This window comes from Hyla sarda, chromosome 3 (assembly GCF_029499605.1).
Source record: "Hyla sarda isolate aHylSar1 chromosome 3, aHylSar1.hap1, whole genome shotgun sequence".
NCBI lineage: Eukaryota > Metazoa > Chordata > Amphibia > Anura > Hylidae > Hyla > Hyla sarda.
In genome coordinates this window covers 131,748,281-131,771,050 of record NC_079191.1, presented here as the reverse complement: position 1 = coordinate 131,771,050, position 22,770 = coordinate 131,748,281, and the positions used below count along the sequence as shown (strand labels likewise).

Below are 22,770 nucleotides of genomic sequence, written 5' to 3'. Positions count from 1 at the left end.
AAATCGGTACAGCCGTTCAGGAAATATTCATCCTGTTACTTATATAGTAATGTCTTCTTAAAGGGGTACTCCACTGCTCAGCATTTGGAACAAACTGTTCTGAACGCTGGAGCCAGTGCTGGGAGCTCGTGACATCATAGCCCCGCCCCCTCATGATGTCAAGCCCCCTAAATACAAGTCTATGGGAGAGGGCGTGACTACCGTCAAGCCCCCTAAATACAAGTCTATGGGAGAGGGCGTGACTACCGTCAAGCCCCCTAAATACAAGTCTATGGGAGAGGGCGTGACTACCGTCAAGCCCCCTAAATACAAGTCTATGGGAGAGGGCGTGACTACCGTCACACCCTCTCCCATAGACTTGTATTTAGGGGGCTTGTCATCATGAGGGGGCGGGGCTATGATTTCATGAGCTCCCGGCTCCAGCGTTCGGAACAGTTTGTTTCAAACGCTGAGCAGCGGAGTACCCCTTTAACTGCAATGGACGCAGCGGCTGCTGTATGTGCGATTATATCTCCGCCCTCTCAGGCTCATAACCCTACCCCCTTCTGAAGATATCTCCACCCCTTCATAAAAAGTAATTCCTTTTCCTCAGCAGGTCTGTAAAGGGGGCAGAGTTATGGGCATATACAGCAGCACCACCCGCCTCCAGTGCAGTTAAGAAGAAAATACCATACTAGCAACAAGAGGAGTATCTCCTAAGCTGCACCGATTTATACCCAGTAAGAAGCATTAGAAACAGGCTCACCTGCACTTACCACTTGTATATCAGGTGAGTGCGGTTTACCCTGGCGACCCTGCTGTCAGTTTCCCTTTTATATCAGCCCCCAACTAAACCTGCGAGTCAAACACTCAATTGTAGGGAAGGCAACATCCAAAAGGAGGCATCTATTTTCCTGGAAGAAAGGCTTTACTAGATATGATGGCAGTGCGGCATATGACGACATTACATTTTGTAGGATCTCTATAAACCACGTTTAACCTTGATATTAACAGGATATTACTCCACGTACAGTACTGCTTTTCAGAAAGGACACAAATGTTCTTCTAATCTCGACATCCTTATTTTTATTCAATTGTTAGTAGAGATGAGCGAACTTACAGTAAATTTGATTCGTCACGAACTTCTCGGCTCGGCAGTTGATGACTTTTCCTGCAAAAATGAGTTCAGCTTTCAGATGCTCCCGTGGGCTGGAAAAGGTGGATACAGTCCTAGGAGACTCTTTCCTAGGAATGTATCCACCTTTTCCAGCCCACCGGAGCACCTGAAGGCTGAACTAATTTACGCAGGATAAGTCATCAACTGCCGAGCCGAGAAGTTCGTGACGAATCGAATTTACTGTAAGTTCGCTCATCTCTAATTGTTAGCAATGGTGGAGTTTATAGAAGTGTGAGAGAGTCTCAATGTTTTGGAGCTGCAGCTGTCGTAAAACAAAAAATGTAAGTCCTTTAATTGAATTCTGTTTACATGCGGAGGGGGCGAGGCCTTTCACCTGCGGTCTGCTCAGACACGGATCTCTGTTGCCAATTAAAGCAATTACCTTTTTATCTCTCTGAAACGTTCACATATTCTAAATTAACGCCTGACTGAGATTAGCCAATGGAACGTGCATAATGCAGATATAACCCCCCCCCCCCCCCCAGTCTGCAGGTTATCAGAATATAGCACATAACTGATTATGTTCAGTAAATGGAATTAAATGAAGCTTGACCATACATATCTTGTGTAAAAATGTCAGCACCGGCCTGACCATATCATTTCCAGCTGTAAGGGACATTTTTTTCCCCAGACTGGATAATGTGCTACAGAAATGGATGACTGGGAATATGATTCCTATCTGATGGGTATTTGAGCATATCTTAATAGAGTTCAATTTTATCTTTTACTTCCCTGAGCTTTTTGTTGAATCTAAATTTTACTCCATGTAATCACAAGAAATATGTAGTCTGAAAAAAAATCTGCTTTTCTATCCATAATAAATACAATTTCTGTTATTGCTATATTTCCCAACATCAAATTGTTTGTTTCTTACATATTCATTAATGTTCTTTGTATTCAGACTCTGACCCTGCCCCATGGATTTATTTCAGTAGCATTCCATTACATGTATTGAGATTATTTCTGGTTTCTAGCAGATTTTATGATGACCTGATTGTCCCTAGAACACTGTAGGAAGTAAACAATAGTCTCTTTGCTTAATAATTGACTTTCAGTACAGGCGGCAGCAGAATGCTGACTTTCCCACAAGTTAAAGGGTAAAATGAGGGGTATGAATGGAATGTTAGCAAAGCAATGCATTTCACTCTCCTACAGAGCAGCTGGCTAATCCTCTGTGATTTATTCCAGAGGAATTAAACTGAGAACCAGGGGAAGCTGGCAAACGATAATGTGTTTGTTTTGATCCAGTAAGTTCCCGAGGCCTCCCTTTTTATACATGTTTTCATCCTTTCTCTATATCTGAACTGAGCTGTGTCATAAGTCTTAATTAGATTTTAATGATAACACACACTGACATTTCAGGAAATTAGAGGGATTGTATCTGTGAATTATTATTTTCATCCCTAACATGTGAATGGACACTTTAATTTCAAACAACTTCCCTCTGTTGTGATTCCTAACATCTTTGTAAATGACTTAATTATCAAAAAATTACTTCTTCCCTCCCCCAAAAAACAGCTCTAAAATCTTAACCACTCTGTGTCTTCTTCTCAGCTATATGCTGACCGCTGCCTGTTGTCAAGGAGATTCTGTCTCTAGTAACAGACAGAGCATGACAAATTACAAGTAAGTGCAGGTGGGGTTTACCATGTGCTATGTGCTGGGGAGGGGGGAGAGAGTTTCAGAGAACCTTGGCTGCGTATTTGCAATCTGTGAGACAATCTGCCTGCTAATCATGATCTGTACTGGTCCTTAAAGGTAAATCAAGATGTCCTACTCATCTCTAACCACCCATACAGCACAGGGCAGCTGTCCCTTAATGCGACTTAAAGGCACATCAAATATGCACCAAAAATTATGCAAACTTATGGACAGTCAGAGAAATGCACCAGATTTTCAAGCAGCCTGAGGCACTGTTATAGATCTGGTACATTCTTTGAGTGTGTAGTCTAAGTTTACACTGTCTACCTTTTTATGTTTTTCTCCCAATGGGTATATTCACAACTGAACACACAATAGAGTTTGCATATGACAGCCATCCACGATTAAAACCAGATCTACACAGGGACCTGTTAGCAATATGACAATGATCACAATGTTGCACTGCTGAACTAACAACTAATGGTGTTGATTGTAGTTGCCCAGAAATCCAGCAGATTTTGATGTTGTGTCGCTGTCACTGCATCTTTCAGATCACAATGTCACCACTTTGTAACCCTAGTTTTAATGGGATTATACTGGATTAGAAAAACACGGATTGTTCCAGAAACACAACACCTGTCCACGGGTTAGACATTGTATTGCAGTTCAACTCCTGGATAACACCTTTAAACTACCGTTCATTTTTCAGTTCCTTGCTTTGGCAACTTTTTATGATGCCCAGTGAGTTCCATGCACAAGCCCATTTCCAATGAATAGAACTTGTGCATGGAGCTTGTCTCTGCAATCCTTCAGCTCAGCTTTGACAGCTTTCGTCTTTCCACACCTGATCTGAAGAATGAACGAGAGTTCAAGATTACAGTTATCCTAATCAATGGTATCTCTTAAAGCATTTTGACACTAAAAGCTAAAAAAATGCATTCTCATGTCTATTCTTTCCATTTGTCACCTTTGATCTACTGCAAGAAGCAGTCTCTGAGCAGAATCAATGTCCTCCCTCTTCTGGCAGTTGGCAATGTAGGTGGAGATTTATCCAAACTTGTGCAGAGGAAAATTTGACTTGTTTTCCATAGCAATCAATGAGATCGTTTTTTTCAGTTTCCAAAGCCTTTTCCAAAATAAAAGAAGCGCGCTGATTGATTGCGCTGGAAAACAATGTATTGTCATCTATTTTTTTCATCTTTGAATTAATATGGTATCTTATATTGGGCCACCTCCTTTGAAAACTACTGACCAAAATAAACTCCAAGACACAGACCTAATACTGACCAGAATACTGTGTGTAAACCCAGACTTTGAGTGTCTGTACACATTGCAACTAGCTTTAGTAACTTAGTAATTTATCTGATCTGTGCTTGCAGTGAATAACTAGCTATTCACTTTAAATTCTTTATTATGAATGTTACCTTACATTGTTGAAAACATACTTAAATGGGCACTGTCAGATTAAAAAACTTTTATATGTTGTACATATAAACATTAACTTTTCTAATATACTTCATAAGAAAATGTATTTCCTTTTTATAGAAATCATGGCTTATAAAATCATGGGTTTGTCCAAGCTGAAACACGGGCATGGACAAAGTCCAGTAAGTGAGGGTGGTCTAGCACTTCTCTGTGCTTTCCTGTCTGATAGTACTCTTTGTGCTCTCTCCTGACTGATAGGACTCCTCTGTGCTCTCTCCTGTCTGATAGTACTCCTCTGTGCTCTCTCCTGACTGATAGCACTCCTCTGTGCTCTCTCTTGTCTGATAGCACTCCTCTGTGCTCTCTCTTGTCTGATAGCACTCCTCTGTGCTCTCTCTTGTCTGATAGCACTCCTCTGTGCTCTCTCTTGTCTGATAGCACTCCTCTGTGCTCTCTCCTGTCTGATAGTTCTTCTCTGTGCTCTTCTGTCCTATCAGACAGCACAGAGAAGTGCTAGACATCCATCGCTTACTGGACTTTGTCCATGTCTGTGATTTTATAAGCCATGATTTCTATAAAAAGGAAATAAACTTTTCTTATGAAGTGTATTAGAAAGGTTAATGTTTTGCCAAGATGTACAACATATACATTTTTTTTGTATCTGAGAGTGCCCATTTAAGACATTTTACCCAGTGACCACGAACAATTGCTACATTAAGTAATAAAATAATATTTTACAATGTATAATTAATTCAGAAAGTTTTCAGACCCTTTGCCCTTTTTCACCTCCTAATAATAAGAACGTGAAAAAAAGAATGTTAGAACTTTTGGCTGAGCTCTGAAGATTCTGTGGGCAGATGGGAGAAAATTTGAGAAGGTCAACCATCACTTCAGCAGTCCACAATCTAGGCTTTATTGCATAGTGGCCAGAAAAAACTCAGCTCAGTGAAAAACACGTGAAAGTTCACCTGGAGTTAGCAAAAAAACTAGGACTCTCGGACTGTGAGAGACAAGTTTTTCTGCTCTGCTGAAACTAAGATTAAAGTTTTTCAACTCTAAGCATCATGTCTGGAAGAAAACAGGCACTTCTTAATATTTACCCAATACCATCCCTACAGTGAAGCATGGTGGTGGCAGCATCATGTCGTAAGGGTGTTTATGAGTTGCTTGGCAGGGAGACTGGTTAGGGTTAAGGAAAACTTAATCAAGCAAAGAGAGTGCTCTGGACCTCAGACTGGGTGAAAGATTCCAAGTGCATTGTATTCCCCCTCTGCTAATGCCCCCTGATTCTCAACAGTCCTGTATGACACTATGCATAGAACAGGAGTGTTAGTAAAGGGGTCCTTGCCGAAATATATCCCTTTTGGCCTGTGTGGTAGCCCAGTACGAGAGTTGTTACCCCGTACCCTTGATGCCTTTTCAGGCAGCCTTCCTGCAGTGTCCCCTGGGCCCCTCCTTCATCTGTTCTACTGTAATTGTATATTATCCCCTATGTTATGAATATAAGAATGTTGTATCTTTAAGAAAGGTTAACATGTGATCACCAGTTGTCATGTGATTGTTACACAGGGGGTATCAGTGACCAAGTGACTTAAGGGTGACCAATGGGACCCACCAGAGTCTCCCCCATAAAAGCCCTGGGAGGAGTCTCTTCTCTCTCTTAGTCCCTGAGCTACACTGTATAGACTGTACCATCTGTCACTCAGTAAAGCTACCGTTGTCCATAACTTTGCGTCGGAGTCATTATTGCCCCTGTGCCTAGCCCAGGATCCAGCGATATACCTTCGGGTGGTATTGGGGATAAACCACGCCCTGGAGCCACAAATACAAGGGGTTAATGCCATCTGCCCCTAGGGTAATTCCATCTGCCCTCTACCACACCTGCACGTGTTTGGTTTGGACTATGGCAATGAAGTACAGTATTTATTGCAATACTTAAACAAAGGGTAGTAAACATGACTTACAATCGCATTTTGTACCAGACTTTAACAAGAAGCTGCACACAAAATCTAATAACGGAACGCTGGGCATGATCTCTTCAGAGTCCTCTGTATCTTTTAGACATCTTAAAATTCAATCTCTACAAATGACTAACAACAGAACATGTCACTTTTTGCCATTCTCATTTCTTATAAGGTCATGACATCCTTACAACCGGGGGTTGTGAGTATGTGTTTGCTATTTATCTTGAGACACACAATTGCTCTTTAGATTTTCTGCCGTTTCCTCTAACCAATTCATGTCATAGTGATTTCTACCGATTTTACAAGTTACTTTATATAGCAGTGTCAAGGATTTGCTAATAAAAATACTATTTCATAGCAAGGAATATCACATTCTGCATTTACATGCAAGTCAGTGGGAGAAATAACAGGTTCAGCGTGTGAAAATAAACAGGTTTTTATTTTTAGTCATTGAATGATATATATAACACTAACAGTTCTATCCATCAATGTCACATCAGGAAAGAAAATGATCACATTTGACTAAATAGGCTTTATTCCTTTAGTGGAATTATACTAAACTAAAGCATGTTTAAGGGGTTGTGCTGTCCCTCTCTTTCAGCCCAATCTGGCATCAGGCATTAAGAGATATGGCTACCCTGGGCATTATGGTTGTAGAGTCAACTATCCAATGCCCAGCAAGTATTGTGCTTGTGGCTTATTTTAGTTAATAGGACTAGAGCAGTGGTCTTCAACCTGCGGACCTCCAGATGTTGCAAAACTACAAATCCCAGCATGCCCGGACAGCCGTTGGCTGTCCGGGCATGCTGGGATTTGTAGTTTTGCATCTGGAGTTCCGCAGGTTGAAGACCACTGGACTAGAGCATACAACTTTCTAGGTGCCAAATGGTTGTTAGATAACTGTCCTGTTGGGCATGCAATAGCTTTCTTTATGCCCAGTATTAGTTCAGGTGGATAAAAGAGGCTGCATGAGCCTTTTAAAGGGGTTCTCCGGTGCTTACACATCTTATCCCCTATCCAAAGGATAGGGGATAAGATGCCTGATCGCGGGAGTCCCGCAGCTGGGGATGCCCGTGATCATGCACGCGGCACCCTGTTTGTAATCAGTCCCCGGAGCGTGTTCGCTCCGGGTCTGATTACGGGCGACTAGAGGGCCGGCGGCGTGGGACGTGAGCTATCACGCCTCCTCCCGTAGGCTTGCATTGAGGGGTGGAGCGTGACATCACACGGCGGAGGAGGCGTGACGTCACATGCCGCCGGCCCAATGATTCTGTTTTTCAGATTTCGAGTCAGGAAGAATTCTCTTTACCTAACATAAGGAAAATGTACTTCTCCCTCATCTGGCTTTTTGCCTTCCTCTGGATCAACACTGCTGCATAGTAGGCTGAACTGGATGAGCGCATTTTTTTTTGCACCTTACAAACTATTTATAAACTATTTTAGCTCATATGATCACACAAACAATATGTTGTTTGACATGACTGTATCATCTATGACATCAATATAGATACATGCATGATGATGGTGATTTGGTCATGTTTTACATTTTAATACTTAAAAAAAGTCTCTCCTGGTCATGTGATGTAGAATTAACCTCTTAAGGACCCAGCCCAAATATACCTTAAAGGAGTAGTCCAGTGGTGACTCAGTGGTGAGCAACTTATCCCCTATCCTAAGGATAGGGGATAAGTTGCAGATCGCGGGGGGTCCGACCGCTGGGGCCCCCTGCGATCTCCTGTACGGAGCCCCGACAGCCCGCGGGAAGGGGGCGTGTCGACCTCCGCACGAGGCGGCGGCCGACACGCCCCCCTCAATACAACTCTATGGCAGAGCCGAAGCGCTGCCTTCGGCAATCTCCGGCTCTGCCATTGAGATGTATTGAGGGGGCATGTCGGCCGCCGCTTCGTGCGGGGGTCGACACCCGCTATCTGGGCCGAGAGCCGGGGCCCCGTACAGAGAGATCGCAGGGGGCCCCAGCGGTCGGACCCCCCGCGATCTCAAACTTATCCCCTATCCTTAGGATAGGGGATACGTTTTTCACCACTGGACTACCCCTTTAAGGACCCGGCCATTTTTTGAACATCTGACCACTGTCACTTCAAGCATTAATATCTCTGGGATGCTTTTACCTTTCATTCTGATTTCAGGATTGTTTTTTCATGACATATTCTACTTTATGTTAGTGGTAAAATTTTTGTCGTTACTTGCATCGTTTCTTGGTGAAAAATTCCAAAATTTGATGAAAAATTTGAAAATGTAGCATTTTTTTTTTTACTTTGAAGCTCTCTGCTTATAAGGAAAATGGATATTCCAAATAAATTATATATTGATTCACATATACAACATGACTACTTTACGATATGTTTGCATCATAAAGTTGACATGTTTTTACTTTTGGAAGACATCAGAGGGCTTCAAAGTTCAGCAGCAATTTTCAAATTTTTCACAAAATTTTCAAAATCGGAATTTTTCAGGGACCAGTTCAGTTTTGAAGTGGATTTGAAGGGCCTTCATATTAGAAATACCCCACAAATGACCCAATTATAAAAAACTGCACCCCTCAAAGTATTCAAAATGACATTCAGTAAGTGTTTTAACCCTTTAGGTGTTTCACAGGAATAGCAGCAAAGTGAAGGAGAAAATTAAAAATCTTGCATGTTCTTGTAGACCCAGTTTTTGAATTTTTACAAGTGGTAATAGGAGAAAAAGCCCCCAAAATTTGTAACCCAATTTCTCTCGAGTATGGAAATACCTCATATGTGTATGTCAAGTGTTCGGCGGGCGCAGTAGAGGGCTCAGAAGGGAAGGAGCGACAATGGGATTTTGGAGAGTGAATTTTTCTGAAATTATTTTTGGGGGGCATGTCACATTTAGAAAGCCCCTATGGTGCCAGAACAGCAGAAAACCTCACATGGCATACCATTTTGGAAACTACACCCCTCAAGGCACGTAACAAGGAGTCCAGTTAGCCTTAACACCCCACAGATGTTTGACAACTTTTCGTTAAAATCGGATGTGTAAATGGAAAAAAAAAATTCACACTAAAGTGCAGTTTTTCCCCCAAATTTACCATTTTTACAAAGGGTAATGGGAGAAAATGCCCCCCAAAATTTGTAACCCCATCTCTTCTGAGTATGGAAATACCCCATGTTAGGACGTAAAATGCTTTGCGGGCGAACTACAATGCTCAGAAGAGAAGGAGTCACATTTGGCTTTTTGAAAGCAACTTTTGCTGAAATGGTTTTTTGGGGGCATGTCGCATTTAGGAAGCCCATGTGGTGCCAAAACAGCAAAAAATACCCACATGGCATACTATTTTGGAAACTACACCCCTCAAGGAACGTAACAAGGGGTCCGCTGAGCCTTAACACCCCACAGGTGTTTGACGACTTTTTGTTAAAGTTGGATGTGTAAATGAAAAAAAAATTCAACTCCTAGCATGTACTGACAGACCGTGCATGCTGGGAGTTGTAGTTTTGCAACAGCTGGAGGCACACTGGTTGGAAAACCTTCAGTTAGGTTCTGTTACCTAACTCAGTATTTTCCAACCAGTGTGCCTCCAGCTGTTGCAAAACTACCACTCTCAGCATGTACTAATCACTGAAGGGCATGCTGGGAGATGTAGTTATGCAACAGCTGGAGGTACCCAACTACAACTGCCAGCATGCCGAGACAGCTGTTTGCTGTCTGGGCATGCTGGGATTTGCAGTTTTGCAACATCTGGAGGGCTACAGTTTTTAGACCAGTGCACAGTGATCTCCAAACTGTGGCCCTCCAGATGTTGCAAAACTACAACTCCCAGCATGCCCAGACAACAAACAGCTATGTGGGCATGCTAGGAGTTGTAGTTTTGCAAGATCAGGAGGGATATAGTTTAGAGACCACTGTATGTCCTCAGTGTATAGAGCCCTGCTTGTCCTCAGTGCACAGAGCCCTGCTTGTCCTCAGTGCACAGAGCCCCGCTTGTCCTCACTGCACCGAGCCCTGCTTGTCCTCACTGCACAGAGCCCTGCTTGTCCTCACTGCACAGAGCCCTGCTTGTCCTCAGTGCACAGATCCCTGCTTGTCCTCACTGCACAGAATCCTGCTTGTCCTCACGGCAGAGTCCTGCTTGTCCTCACTGCACAGAGTCCTGCTTGTCCTCAGTGTACAGAGCCCTGCTTGTCCTCACTGCACAGATTCCTGCTTGTCCTCACTGCACAGAGTCCTGCTTGTCCTCACTGCACAGAGTCCTGCTTGTCCTCACTGCACAGAGCTGCACAGAGACACACAGACAATAGCTGCAGGGACAATGCTATTTACATTATATAAAACGTTTTTGTTAATGACAGGTACACTTTAATGTAAGTTTTGACACCTTTTTTGGCATGTTCTTTTGTACATAAACACTTTTAAACACTTAAATTGTGCAAGCAAAGACCTGCTTTACATAAAATAATCATAAACTGCCTGAAAGACGTCAAAGACTGCACTATAAAACAAAAATAATGAGGGTAATTTTTCTTGTAAAACACGTGTATTTTTGAGTCTTTAAATACACACAGAATATAATGTACAAATTATTCGCAATTATCTACAGTCGCTTAAGCCATGATATGTGCATCTTTTTCGAAGGAACAATGTAATAATAATATAATATACATTATGACATTATGTGTATTATGTTATTTTCTTTTCTTATTGTCCATATTCATAAGCCTTTTTTTTTTTTTTAAATAAACTTTATTCGTAGAAGCAAACATGGAGTGATCAGTACAGTTATTGCAACTTATCCAATCAGATGTCACAGAGATATAGGTTTGCACATAATTCTAGTCAGTTACAATCACTCGAAATGACCATGTCTGTCTTCCGTGTTTTACATTTAAATGTGTATATAGAACCTATCTAATCTGAAAAACAACATAAAAAACTTCTCCTGTGGAATCAGGATCACATTTACATAAAAGAAATAAAATCTTCATAAGCATATTGATGGTCATATGCCTTGCTGCATAGGTTGGGATCCCAAGATATGTATAAAATAGCAGCACATAGGTTTGTAAAGAATTCTCCCCGGAGTATGTTTTTATTAGAAATGAAATGTGTGCTCTACAGAGCAGCTTTAGCTAGTTTAGTTGCTTATATTTAGACATTTCCGGAGGCAGTATGAGGCTACCGCTATACAATCTGCTGCTCCTAAAATAACATGGACAGCTGGACTTTAAATACTCTATGCATTCTGTGCTACTGAATATGAGTGCAATTGCTGAGTCAACAGAAACAGGTTGCAAGCATTATGAGTAATGCCTTGAGAAAAGTAAAATGAAAGAGTTTGATGATTTTAACATAAAGTTATAATTTTGCTTTGTATAACTTTATTAGCTAGCCATAAAATAAAAGCAATGTGATGTAGCTACTACATCCTAGTTAGGAGATGTATTCTGTAAAAAGGTGCTCCAGCATCAGGTAAAAGAAAAAAAATGCAGAAATATATAGCATTGCTATCTGCCTAAGCTCTGAAACCACAAAAAATCTATTTATTTTGGTGGTTTTAGTCCTGTGCTTCCTGGTTGAGTCGTTGCTCAATCCTACAATTCCCAGAATGCATTGCTTTCCATCATAGTCTCCCCACTCTCCCTACTCCCCTCCCATAGCGCTGCCAGTTTCCTGGCCAAAGCTGCAGAACATCATACGTCATACAGACGTAATGCCTTCCCCATTCATGTGTGGTGCGCCACGGGGTGTGAAGATGAGGTGTATGGAGCAGATGTTATAGCCCAGGGGCAGATGGTATTAACCCCTTAATGTTCGTGACATCAAGGCGTGGTTTTATCGAGAACCATCCAAACGGTAGCACGGCTAGTCCTAGTTAGGCAGGGCAAATAAGAGTCCAAGGCCAGGGTTAACGGTAGCTTTACTGAGGTAGACAGGTGGTACAGTCTTTACAGCTAGGCCAGGATCCCAGAGAGGTGACCAGTAACACAGGGGACCTCACAGCTTGCTGGGACATGCAGTGACTCTCACAGATTTTAGGACAGCCACGCTGACTATAATAGACTTGACTGAAGATAGTGAAAGCAGACATAGATGACTTGACTTACTGGCTTGTGGCTGTAATTTAGGCTTGAGGCCTCCAGATGTGCTGGACACTGGCTCTGAGATGTCTGGACTGGACTTGACCTCAGCAGAAAGTATGGTGGAAGAAAAGAGATTGTAGTACCTCCCCCTCTTATAAAGGGGGGCTGAGCAAGGAGCCCATAGGGTAGCTGTGGGGCATCTGGTCACCTGGTGCTCTCTGGGAAACAAAACATGTGACTTTAACATGTGACAACTATTGTCATGTGATCAATAACCATGTGACCATATCAAAGGTCCTTTACACATAATATACAATTATACAGATTATAGGGGTACAGTGCAGGTGAGCCCTGGGGACGTGCAGGGACTCAAGCTGATAGGACTGTGAGATGCATATCCTGTACTGGGATATCACACTATGGGGGGGCGGGGGGGGGGGGCGTGATGGCTAGTACATAGCTGTCATGCCCCCTCCCATAAACATGGAGAGGGGGGGGTGGCGTAGCGTCAAGAACACAGAAGCTGGAAGCTTCGGTGTTCAGAACACTCTGGTCTCGGCCCGGAGATTGCAGGGGGTCTCATCGATCAGACATCTTATTCCATATCCTTATGATAGAGGATAAGATGTCTAGGGATGGAGTACCCCTTTACTGCTTCGTTCACATTTGGTATTTTATTAGTGGTATTGTCATGGTACTATAAAGACTTTGCCTTCATTTTCTGAAATCGTGGTAAATATTGCGTAAATTTACAGCAATTATGCAAATAACGGTAAACAAGTTTAAGGTTGATTTTGTTCATTTTGCATAAAAACGTGGCACAAAATATGCAGGCCAGAGGTGATGACATCACTCAGGGGGGCTAGAGCTCAAAGACAAGATCTGGCCAAATGACGATGCATTGTCTCAGGAGAGAGGGAGGAGCCAGGGAGCTGCTGGGATTACACCCCTTTAAAATGAAAGAACTTCTGGTCAGGGGTTAGACTAGAAAAAGTATGCTGAAGCCAGTGAGATTTGTGATAACACTATCTTAGTAAGTTATGTCTTGGGGTGATAAAACTATTTTCTGAAACCGAAATACCCCTTTGATAATTGTTGGTACATAACAAACTGGTTCTTAAAGCATATACATTCAGGGGAGTGGGGCCCTGTAGAAAGAAATATCTCTTTATTGATGCTATAATTCTTCATGATTTTCTAGGTCTCTAAATCTGTCCTGATTAGGGTGACTTTCCAGTTATCATACATGTATCTCTGTGTCCATCACATGACTAAGAACGATTTTTATCCTCTGGGAGAGAGCAAGGGAAAATCCAAGTCAATAACTACAAGATGATTTCTTTCTCAACAAGTCTTCTACTTGGGCCGCAAAACATTAGTAACATATCTTCTTTTCCCATATATACAATTTAAATAGGGAATACTAATATTCTTGGTTTTGGGTAAAAATTCTGACCAAATACCAAAATACTATGTATGAACCAGCCTTAGAGGGTCTGTACGTGCTGTGGACAAGTGTTAGTAATTCTCTTCTTGATGTGTTCTTGCAGTAAATAATTAGCAGTTTGCAGTAAACTGGTATACGTCAACCTATTTTGCACATCAGGGATAAACATTTGCCCTAGTCTTGCTCCCGTTGCTATCAGCATCCGGGACCAATGGCTAATGCCAGACATCGCCAATGACCATTTAGATGGTGCAATCAAAAATGATGGTGGCATCTAAAATGGCTAGTTCAGGGAGATGATTGGGACCACTGCGGCAAAATTGCGGGATAGCAATCAGCTAAGAGGATGGACGGAGGGTCCCTGCAGCCTGCACTAATGGAGTGCTGATAACACTGATCAAAGTTATGCTATGGCAGCATTGTTAAGTGTATGCAATCAAAAGATTGTATGTAATAGTCCCCCACGGGGACAAAAAAAATTGTGAATAAACTGTGAAGGGTAATAAATGTGAATAAGCCCCTTGCCTAAAAAAAAGTGTAAGTCACCCCCCTTTTCTCATTTTTCATAAAAAAAAAAATCTTAACAAAAATAAACATAAACATGTGGTAGCACTAAATGTGTAAATGCCCTAACTTAATATAATGTTAATTGAACTGCACAGTCAATGGTGTACATGTAAAAAATGCCAATGTCTAGAATTGCTGATTTTTTTGTCTTTATATACCAAAAAAAAATAAGAGGAAAAATTTAGGCACACTAATTGTTGTACAAAAAGTTATAAATAAAACAAAACCTACATAAATTGGGTATCGTTGTAACTGTATAGACCTACAGAATAAAGATAACGTGTCATTTTTACAGAAAAGTGCACTGCATAGAAACGGAAGCCCCCAAATGTTTTAATGTTTCGGTTTTTTGTTGTTAATAAAATTGGTGACGTCATTACAAAGTACAATTGGTGTCACAATAACCAAGCCTTCATATGGGACTGTTGGTGGAAAATGTAAAGAGTGATGGCAATTGAAAGGCAAGGAGGAAAAAACTAAAATGCAAAGATGAAAAATCCAGACAAAGCGCAAATCTCTAGATGCATTTAGTGCAGTGATCACCCATATAGGGAATTTTCTAGTCTAATTATTAAACATTCAGTATTTAACAGGTGGAGGCTTTTTAATAATGTTTTAAGTTTTATGAAAAATGACTATAGTGCAGTACTGTGCAAAGCTCCAGCTCAAGACACAGTACCATAGAATGACATCAGGCTTGGTCTCGCACGGTAGTCAGATGCTACAAAAAATGTGTCTCCTTTCAATCATCTATAGCAGTGGTCCTCAACCCAGTCCTCGAGGCCCCATTCTGTGTTTTTAGTTGCTCCATTGGAATAGAACAGCAAAAAATTTCAAATCCTGGACTTTTGGTGGCACTGAAGACTGGGTTGGGAACCACTGATTGATCTTTTGGATAGATGTGGACTCCTTCCTCTTAGCTCCTTAGTGTAGACCATCTGTGTATGACTTGAAGGAGATTCTCACAGAGGAAGCCGTGTGTGGGGGTGACCTGATGTACCAAGCACAGCTGCACTGATATGTACCAGCTTCACAAAAGCATGTTACAGGCCCATTTTTGAACCCATATTGGATGCAAGTCCAGGCCAGAGTGCGTTTCTAATGAACAGCTTTCAGTTTGGGTCTTCATACTGGGACTGGTATCCATAATACAGAGGCAAACATACAACTGTAACATTCATGAAAGGCAGAAAGACGGCACTCACCAGGCTGCAGGGATCAGAAGGATTTATTTGTGCTATCAGCGGATTACAGCATGGGGAGATGAGGGGGGCACCACGGGGTAAATCCTTCTGATCCCTGCAGCATGGTGAGTGCCGTCTTTCTGCCTTTCATGAACATTATTTTCTATGTCTCCGGACTGAGCACCCCGCCTAAAGGGTCTTGTGAACTGTCCTGCAACTGCACACATCTGTTCCATTTACATTCAGAATTTTGTGGTGGCTTTGCCGAAGCGCTCTTTCTATTGTTACATACAACTGTAACACACACATATAAAACCAGCCTATATCATATAAACACAACTGCCATCTCTTCCTGTTGTTCCTGATCCCATAACACGTCATACATTGAACAACAGAAAAGGAACACCCCATTATATCTTTTTTGAACAGGCCCACAAATTTCAAGAGCATATGCCTTACATATATGTAGATGTTATTCTTCCTATGGACTATAATATCTGTTTACACGGTACCTATCATCAAAAAATGTTTGTATATATTAAAGATCAATCCCTAACAAATAAGTTTCTTATTGCTTTTAATTAAAACTGTTGCATCCTTTCATGTGTATTTTAAGTTTAAAAAATTCACCACTAGGGGTCTCCCTAGCAGTCCAGGCCGCAAGCATCTCTATTAATTTTGGACTCATTGCATCAGTCCAAAATCACACTGCAGCCATGACACGTACGAGCTCAGCTCAGCTCTCCGCCTGTCATTCAGACAGGTGGCAGCCAGTGCTGTGCTCGTACTTCAGCACTTCAACTTAGGAGTTGCCATAGCGCGCTCCTGACTCGGCCGGCCACCCACCCAGCCGGCAGAATGAGAAGCTTAGCTCATAGTAAAAAAGGTATTTTGGGTGGTATTTAGCAAAAAAGAAAAAGCAGGGATAGTGTCTGATAGAGTCAGGGACAGTGGGGGGGGGGGGGGGGGGGTAGGGAAAGTCTAGTTGTTCATAGGTACTCTTTAAGGACATAGTAGTAATCTGGCCATTTTTATGTAACCAGATAATAAAGTAATATTGACCACTTAAAAAGGATATATATGTTTATATGTATTAGTAACTTTTCACTATGCAGAAGAGAGTTGACGAAAGTGCAATATGAAAATGTGTATTACAAAACTTTTTTTTAATAGATGGCATTGCCTACTATATTATATGAGTAACATTTATCTACCTCTCCTCATTCTATATCTTTTCAGGTAATGAAGAAACAATCAATGGACATAAAACCATTAAGCTTTGCTGTATCAATTGATTTTTTATAGTGCACTGTCTGACTGCATTGTTGCACTGATGGCTATAATAGCTAGATGAGAAATCCAAAATAGTGCTTCATCAAGGTTTTTACATTGCAAACACACAATAATTTGCTAATTGAATTGGCATTTACACTATTTTGTAACTATACTCAGGTGGTATCAGTCTATCATAGATCTATGAGCTAAAATGGGCAAGATACTTAAGGTAAGCCCACACAGTGCCATAACGACATGATCCTCATGAGACCGAAAACCTTGGAGGAATTACAGTCATGGCTGTAAATGTTGGCACCCCTAAACTTATTCATGACAATTCAGTATTTCTCATAGAAAAGGATTGCAGTAACACATGTTTTGCTATAAACATGTTTGTTCCCTTTGTGCGTATTGGAACTAAACCAAAAAAGGGAGGAAAAAAAAGCAAATTAGACATAATGTCACATCAAACTCCAAAAATGGTCTGGACAAAATTATTGGCACCATTTCAAAATTATGGAAAAATAAGATTGTTTCAAACATGTGTGAGCAATGTAAAAATCACACCTGAAAGCAGATAAAAAGGAGAGAAGTTCACTTAGTCTTTGCATTGTGTGTCTGTGTGCCACACTAAGCATGGACAACAGAAAGAGAAGAGAACTGTCTGAGGACTTGAGAACCAAAATTGTGGGAAAATATCAACAATCTCAAGGTTACAAGACCATCTCCAGAGATCTAGATTTGCCTTTGTCCACAGTGCGCAAGATTATCAAGAAGTTTGCAACCCATGGCACTGTAGCTAATCTCCCTGGACGGAAGAGAAATATTGATGAATGGTGTCAACGCAGGATAGTCCGGATGGTTGATAAGCAGCCCCAAACAAGTTCCAAAGAAATTCAAGCTGTCCTGCAGGCATAAGCGTCAGCGCGAACTATCCGTCAACATTTAAATGATATGAAACGCTATGGCAGGAGACCCAGGAGGACCCCACTGCTGACACAGAGACCCTACTGCTGAAACATTTGCCAAAATGAACTTGAGTAAGCCAAAATCCTTCTGGGAAAATGTCTTGTGGACAGATGAGACCAAGATAGAGCTTTTTGGTAAAGCACATCATTCTACTGTTTACTGAAAACAAAACTAGACCTACAAAACAAAGAACACAGTACCTACAGTGAAATATGGGGGAGGTTCAATGATGTTTTGAGGTTGTTTTGCTGCCTCTGGCATTGGGTGCCTTGAATGTGTGCAAGTCATCATGAAATCTGAGGATTACCAATGGATTTTGGATCGCACTGTACAGCCCAGTGTCAGAAAGCTGGGTTTGCGTCCGAGAGAAGGACATTGACCCCAAACATACATCAAAAAGCCCCCAGAAATGGATGGCAACAAAGCGCTGGAGAGTTCTGAAGTGGCCAGCAATGAGTCCAGATCTAAATCCCATTGAACACCTGTGGAGAGATCTTAAAATTGCTGTTGGGAAAAGGCGCCCTCCCAATAAGAGAGACCTGGAGCAGTTTGCAAAGGAAGAGTGGTCCAACATTCCAGCTGAGAGGTGTGAGAAGCTTAATGATGGTTATAGGAAGCGACTGATTTAGTTTTTTTCCCCCAAAGGGTGTGCAACCAAATATTAAGTTAAGGGTCCCAATAATTTTGTCCAGACCATTTTTGGAGTTTGGTGTGACATTATGTCCAATTTGCTTTTTTCCCTCCCTTTTTTGGTTTAGTTCCGATACACAAAGGGAATAAACATGTTACTGCAATCCTTTTCTGTGAGAAATACTTAATTTTCTTGAAAATTTTTAGGGGTGCCAACATTTATGGCCATGACTGTACAAGTAAACATAAATTTGGTTTAAAAAAACAGATTTTGTTGCTTTATTGTTTTAACCCCTTAACGACAATGGACGTAAATGGACGTCATGGTGTCGTGGTACTTAACGCACCATGATGTACATTTATGCGCCGCCATGATCGCGAGCACCGGAGCCGCGTTCGCGTCATGTGCGGCAGGTCCCGGCTGCTTTAAGCAGCCAGGGACCCGCCGGTAATGGCGGACATCTGCAACCGCGCAGATGTCTGCCATTAACCCCTCAGATGCCATGATCAATACAGATCCGATCATCCAGCATGGCAGCCGGAGGTCCCCTCACCTGCCTCCGCTGCCTTCCCGGGGTCTTCTGCTCTGGTCTTAGATCGAGAAAACAAGAGCAGAAGATCACCGATAATACTGATCAGTGCTATGTCCTATACATAGCACTGAACAGCATTAGCAATGAAATGATTGCTATGAATAGTCCCCTATGGGGACATAAAAAGTGTAAAAAAAAAATAAGAAGTAAAAAAATTTAAAATAAAAAAGTAAAAAAATTAGAAAAATCTCCCCCCCCTAATAAAAAAGTAAAACATCCGTTTTTCCCATTTTACCCCCCAAAAAAGCGTAAAAAAATTATTAATACACATATCTGGTATCACCGCGTGTGTAAAAGTCTGAACTATTAAAATATATTGTTAATTATCCGGTACAGTGAACGGCGTAAAAAAAAAAATAATAATTTCAAAATTTCTGCTTTTTTGTCACATTTTATTCCAAAGAAAATTTATAAAAAATGTATAAAAAGTAAAACCTAAGCAAAAGTGGTACTGATAAAAACTACCGATCATGGTCGCAAAAAATGAGCCCTCATATCGCCCCATATTCGTAAAAATGATAAAGTTATAGGTGGTCAAAATATGTCAATTTCAAACATACTAATTTTGTTAAAAAGATTTGAGATTTTTTTTTAAGCAGAACAATTATAGAAAAGTATATAGTCATGGGGTTTCATTTTAATCGTATTGACCCACAGATTAAAGAAAACATGTAATTTTTACCGGAAAGTGTACAGCGTGAAAACAAAACCTTCCAAAATTTGCTAAATTGCGGTTTTCTTTTCAATTTTCCCACATAAATAATATTTGTTTGGTTGCACCGTACATTTTATTGTAAAATAAGTGATGTAATTACAAAGTACATTTGGTGATGCAAAAAACAAGCCCTCATATGGGTCTGTGGAGGAAAAAACAAAAATGCAAAAATAAAATTGGTCTGGTCCTTAAGGCCAAAATGGGCCTGGTCCTTAAGAGGTTAATATGTATGTATTCAGTAGATTACCCCAATCACCATTTTACTCAGTTATTTTACGAATGGATGTTGTTGTATTGGGGAGATTTAAATTGGTATTTCCCTCCCATCTTGTGAAGTTAGGATATGTCCTCCTTATATGATCGATAGTGGTACTACTGCGCCCTTCAGCTGATTGTAGCCCACGATCACAGCAGGTCTGAGGATTGAGACGCGGTGTGACGGTGTGATCTAAACTTTTGTCATGTCTGGACAACATGTCAGAAGTTTATGTAAGTGTAAGTGAAAAAGTTGACCAGTTGCCCATAGCAACCAATCAGATTGCTTATTTTATTTTTCAGAAACCTTTTTAAAAATGAAAGAAGCGATCTGATTAGTTGCTATGAGCAACTGGTCAACTTTTCCTCTGCACAGGTTATGATGAATTTCCCCCATGGTGCTTAAACTAGGTGTGTATATACATTTTATCATATCTGTTAGGTGGTTTTTACTTGCAGTCAGGGGTAACTGTTAGTGCAAAGGCATAAGCTTACTCATATAGGGGGAGATCTATCAAAACCTGTTCAGAGGAAAAGTTCACCAGATGCCCATAGCAACCAATCAGATTTGTTCATTTTTCAGAGGCCTTTTCAGAAATGAAATAAGCAATCTAATTGGTTGCTATGGGCAACTCAGCAACTTTTCCTCTGGAGGACAGGTTTTGATAAATCTCCTCCATAGTACTTAAATTAGCACTGTTATTTGAAAAACATTGCATAGATCTATAGTACAAATGTATATAAATAATATTGTAATATACCTTATTACCTTCTTTCCCCTGTAGTTAAACCGCCCCCCCACTCCTTCCTCCTGCTGATAAACTCATCAGCGGAGATTTGTCAAACCCTGTAGAGAGGCAAAGTTTACCAGTTGCCCACAGCCACCAATCAGCTCGCTTCTTTTATTTTTCCGAGGCCTTGTTAAGAATGTAAGAAGAAAGCTGATTGGCTGCTATTGGCAATGGGGCAACTTTGCCTCTCCACAGGTTTTGATAAATCTCCCCATCCACTCTGAAAATCAGCTTATCCTTGTCCTGTGTCTGCAAGACAAACAATACAAGTCTATGGAGTAGGGAGATGGGAAGTTTCTGTGAATATATAGAGAAAGACAGCACAGACAGGTTTGTTAGTAAGAGATCTCACAGAGGGCTTTAAGCTGTGCAGAGAGACATGGCAGGATCTCCTCCTTTGAGTGTTTATAGTGTATAGGAGACACCATAGACATTAGGCTCCACCCACCAGCTCTGGGAGAACTGCATATTATAGATTGAGCCTGCAGAGCTGAAATTTGCTTAAAAAAAATGCCATATACAAGGTATATATTACAACCAGAAATAGTGCTGCTCCTGGTATATACACACAGGACATCTTATCCTGAAAAGTCATCTGAAACGACTTGTAGGACTGTGGCCTCTCCTGACCTGTCTGTTGTAGTACATGCTTGCACTCCCCATTGAATAACAAATCTGGGACATATTTTCTGGATTGACACAAACTCTGTATTGTGTCATTCCTCTGTTAGTCTTACTAGAAATGCATGACTTAATTACAAACTGGGTTTTACGAGCTGCAGGCGTGTCCCTACATTGTCTGGCACTGCCAGCTTTGATCGAATACACCCCCTGCTGGAAATACCCAGTTGCCCATTAAGTCAAGCATTTCTAGTAAGAACAGCACAAGACAGAGCTATAAGAGAAGATGTTTCAGAATTTTCATTTCATGAAAAATCCAAGTGTTTACTAAAACAGACATGTAAGGAGAGACCAAAGGTTATCTTTGAATTGGTAGTCTTTTCCCAGTAAAGTTACTATGTTAGAGAATGTTATAGGGGTACTCCGCCCCTAGACATCTTATCCCCTATCTAAAGGATAGGGGATAAGATGTCAGATCGCCGCGGTCCCGCTGTTGGGGAGCCCTGGGATCCCCGCTGCGGCACCGCGCTCTCATTACAGCACAGAGCAAGTTCGCTCTGTGCGTAATGACGGGTGATACGGGGGACGGAGCAGCGTGACATCATGGCTCCGCCCCTCGTGACATCACGGCCCTTCCCCTTAATGCAAGTCTATGGGAGGGGGCGTGACGACCGCCGTGCTCCCTCCCATAGACTTGTATTGAAAGGGGCGGGCCGTGAGGTATCGAGGGGCGGAGCCGGGATGTAACGATGCTCTGGCCCCTGTACTGCCTGTCATTACGTGCAGAGCGAACTCGCTCTGTGCTGTAATGAGAGCGGAGTGCCGCAGCGGGGATCCCAGGGCTCCCCAGCAGCAGGACCATGGCGATCTGACATCTTATCCCCTATCCTTTGGATAGGGGATAAGATGTCTAGGGGCGGAGTACCCCTTTAAAGGGATTATCCAGGGAAAAACTTTTTTTTATATATCAACTGGTTCCAGAAAGTTAAACAGATTTGTAAATTACTTCTATAAAAAAATCTTAATCCTTTCAGTACTTACGAGCTGCTGAATTTGAGTTGTTCTTTTTGAAGTGCTCTCTGATGACACCTGTCTCGGGAACTGTCCAGAGTAGAAGCAAATCCCCATAGCAAACCTCTTTTACTCTGTGCAGTTCCTGAGACAAGCAGAGATGTCAGCAGAGAGCACTGTTGCCAGACAGAAAAGAACAACTCAACTTCAGCAGCTGATAATTATTGGAAGGATTAAGATTTTTTAATAGATTTACAAATTTACAGATTTACAGATTTACAAATTTACAAATCTGTTTAACTTTCTGGAGCCAGTTGAGAGAGATATATATATATATATATATATATATATATATATATAAAGTATTTTTCCTGGAATACCCCTTTAAAATAAGGACTTTATTAGATGCAATTATCATTCAAAATGTTACTGTTCTAGACTCTTCTTGATTCTTCTCCAGCTCATCT

The 22,770-nt window shown here is 41.4% G+C and overlaps 1 protein-coding gene and 1 long non-coding RNA gene across 3 annotated transcripts in view; one reads left to right on the top strand and one right to left on the bottom strand.

Moving 5' to 3' along the window:
• The window catches only part of SCHIP1 (schwannomin interacting protein 1), a 526,606-nt gene that overhangs the window by 173,945 nt on the left and 329,891 nt on the right, over positions 1 to 22,770 (bottom strand). The gene's annotated exons all lie outside the window — the stretch shown is intronic.
• The window catches only part of LOC130361722 (uncharacterized), a 44,511-nt gene continuing 41,968 nt past the window's right edge, over positions 20,228 to 22,770 (top strand). Inside the window, exon 1 of the long non-coding RNA XR_008891126.1 lies at positions 20,228 to 20,291. This is a non-coding gene — a long non-coding RNA (uncharacterized LOC130361722). The remainder of the gene's footprint in view (positions 20,292 to 22,770) is intronic.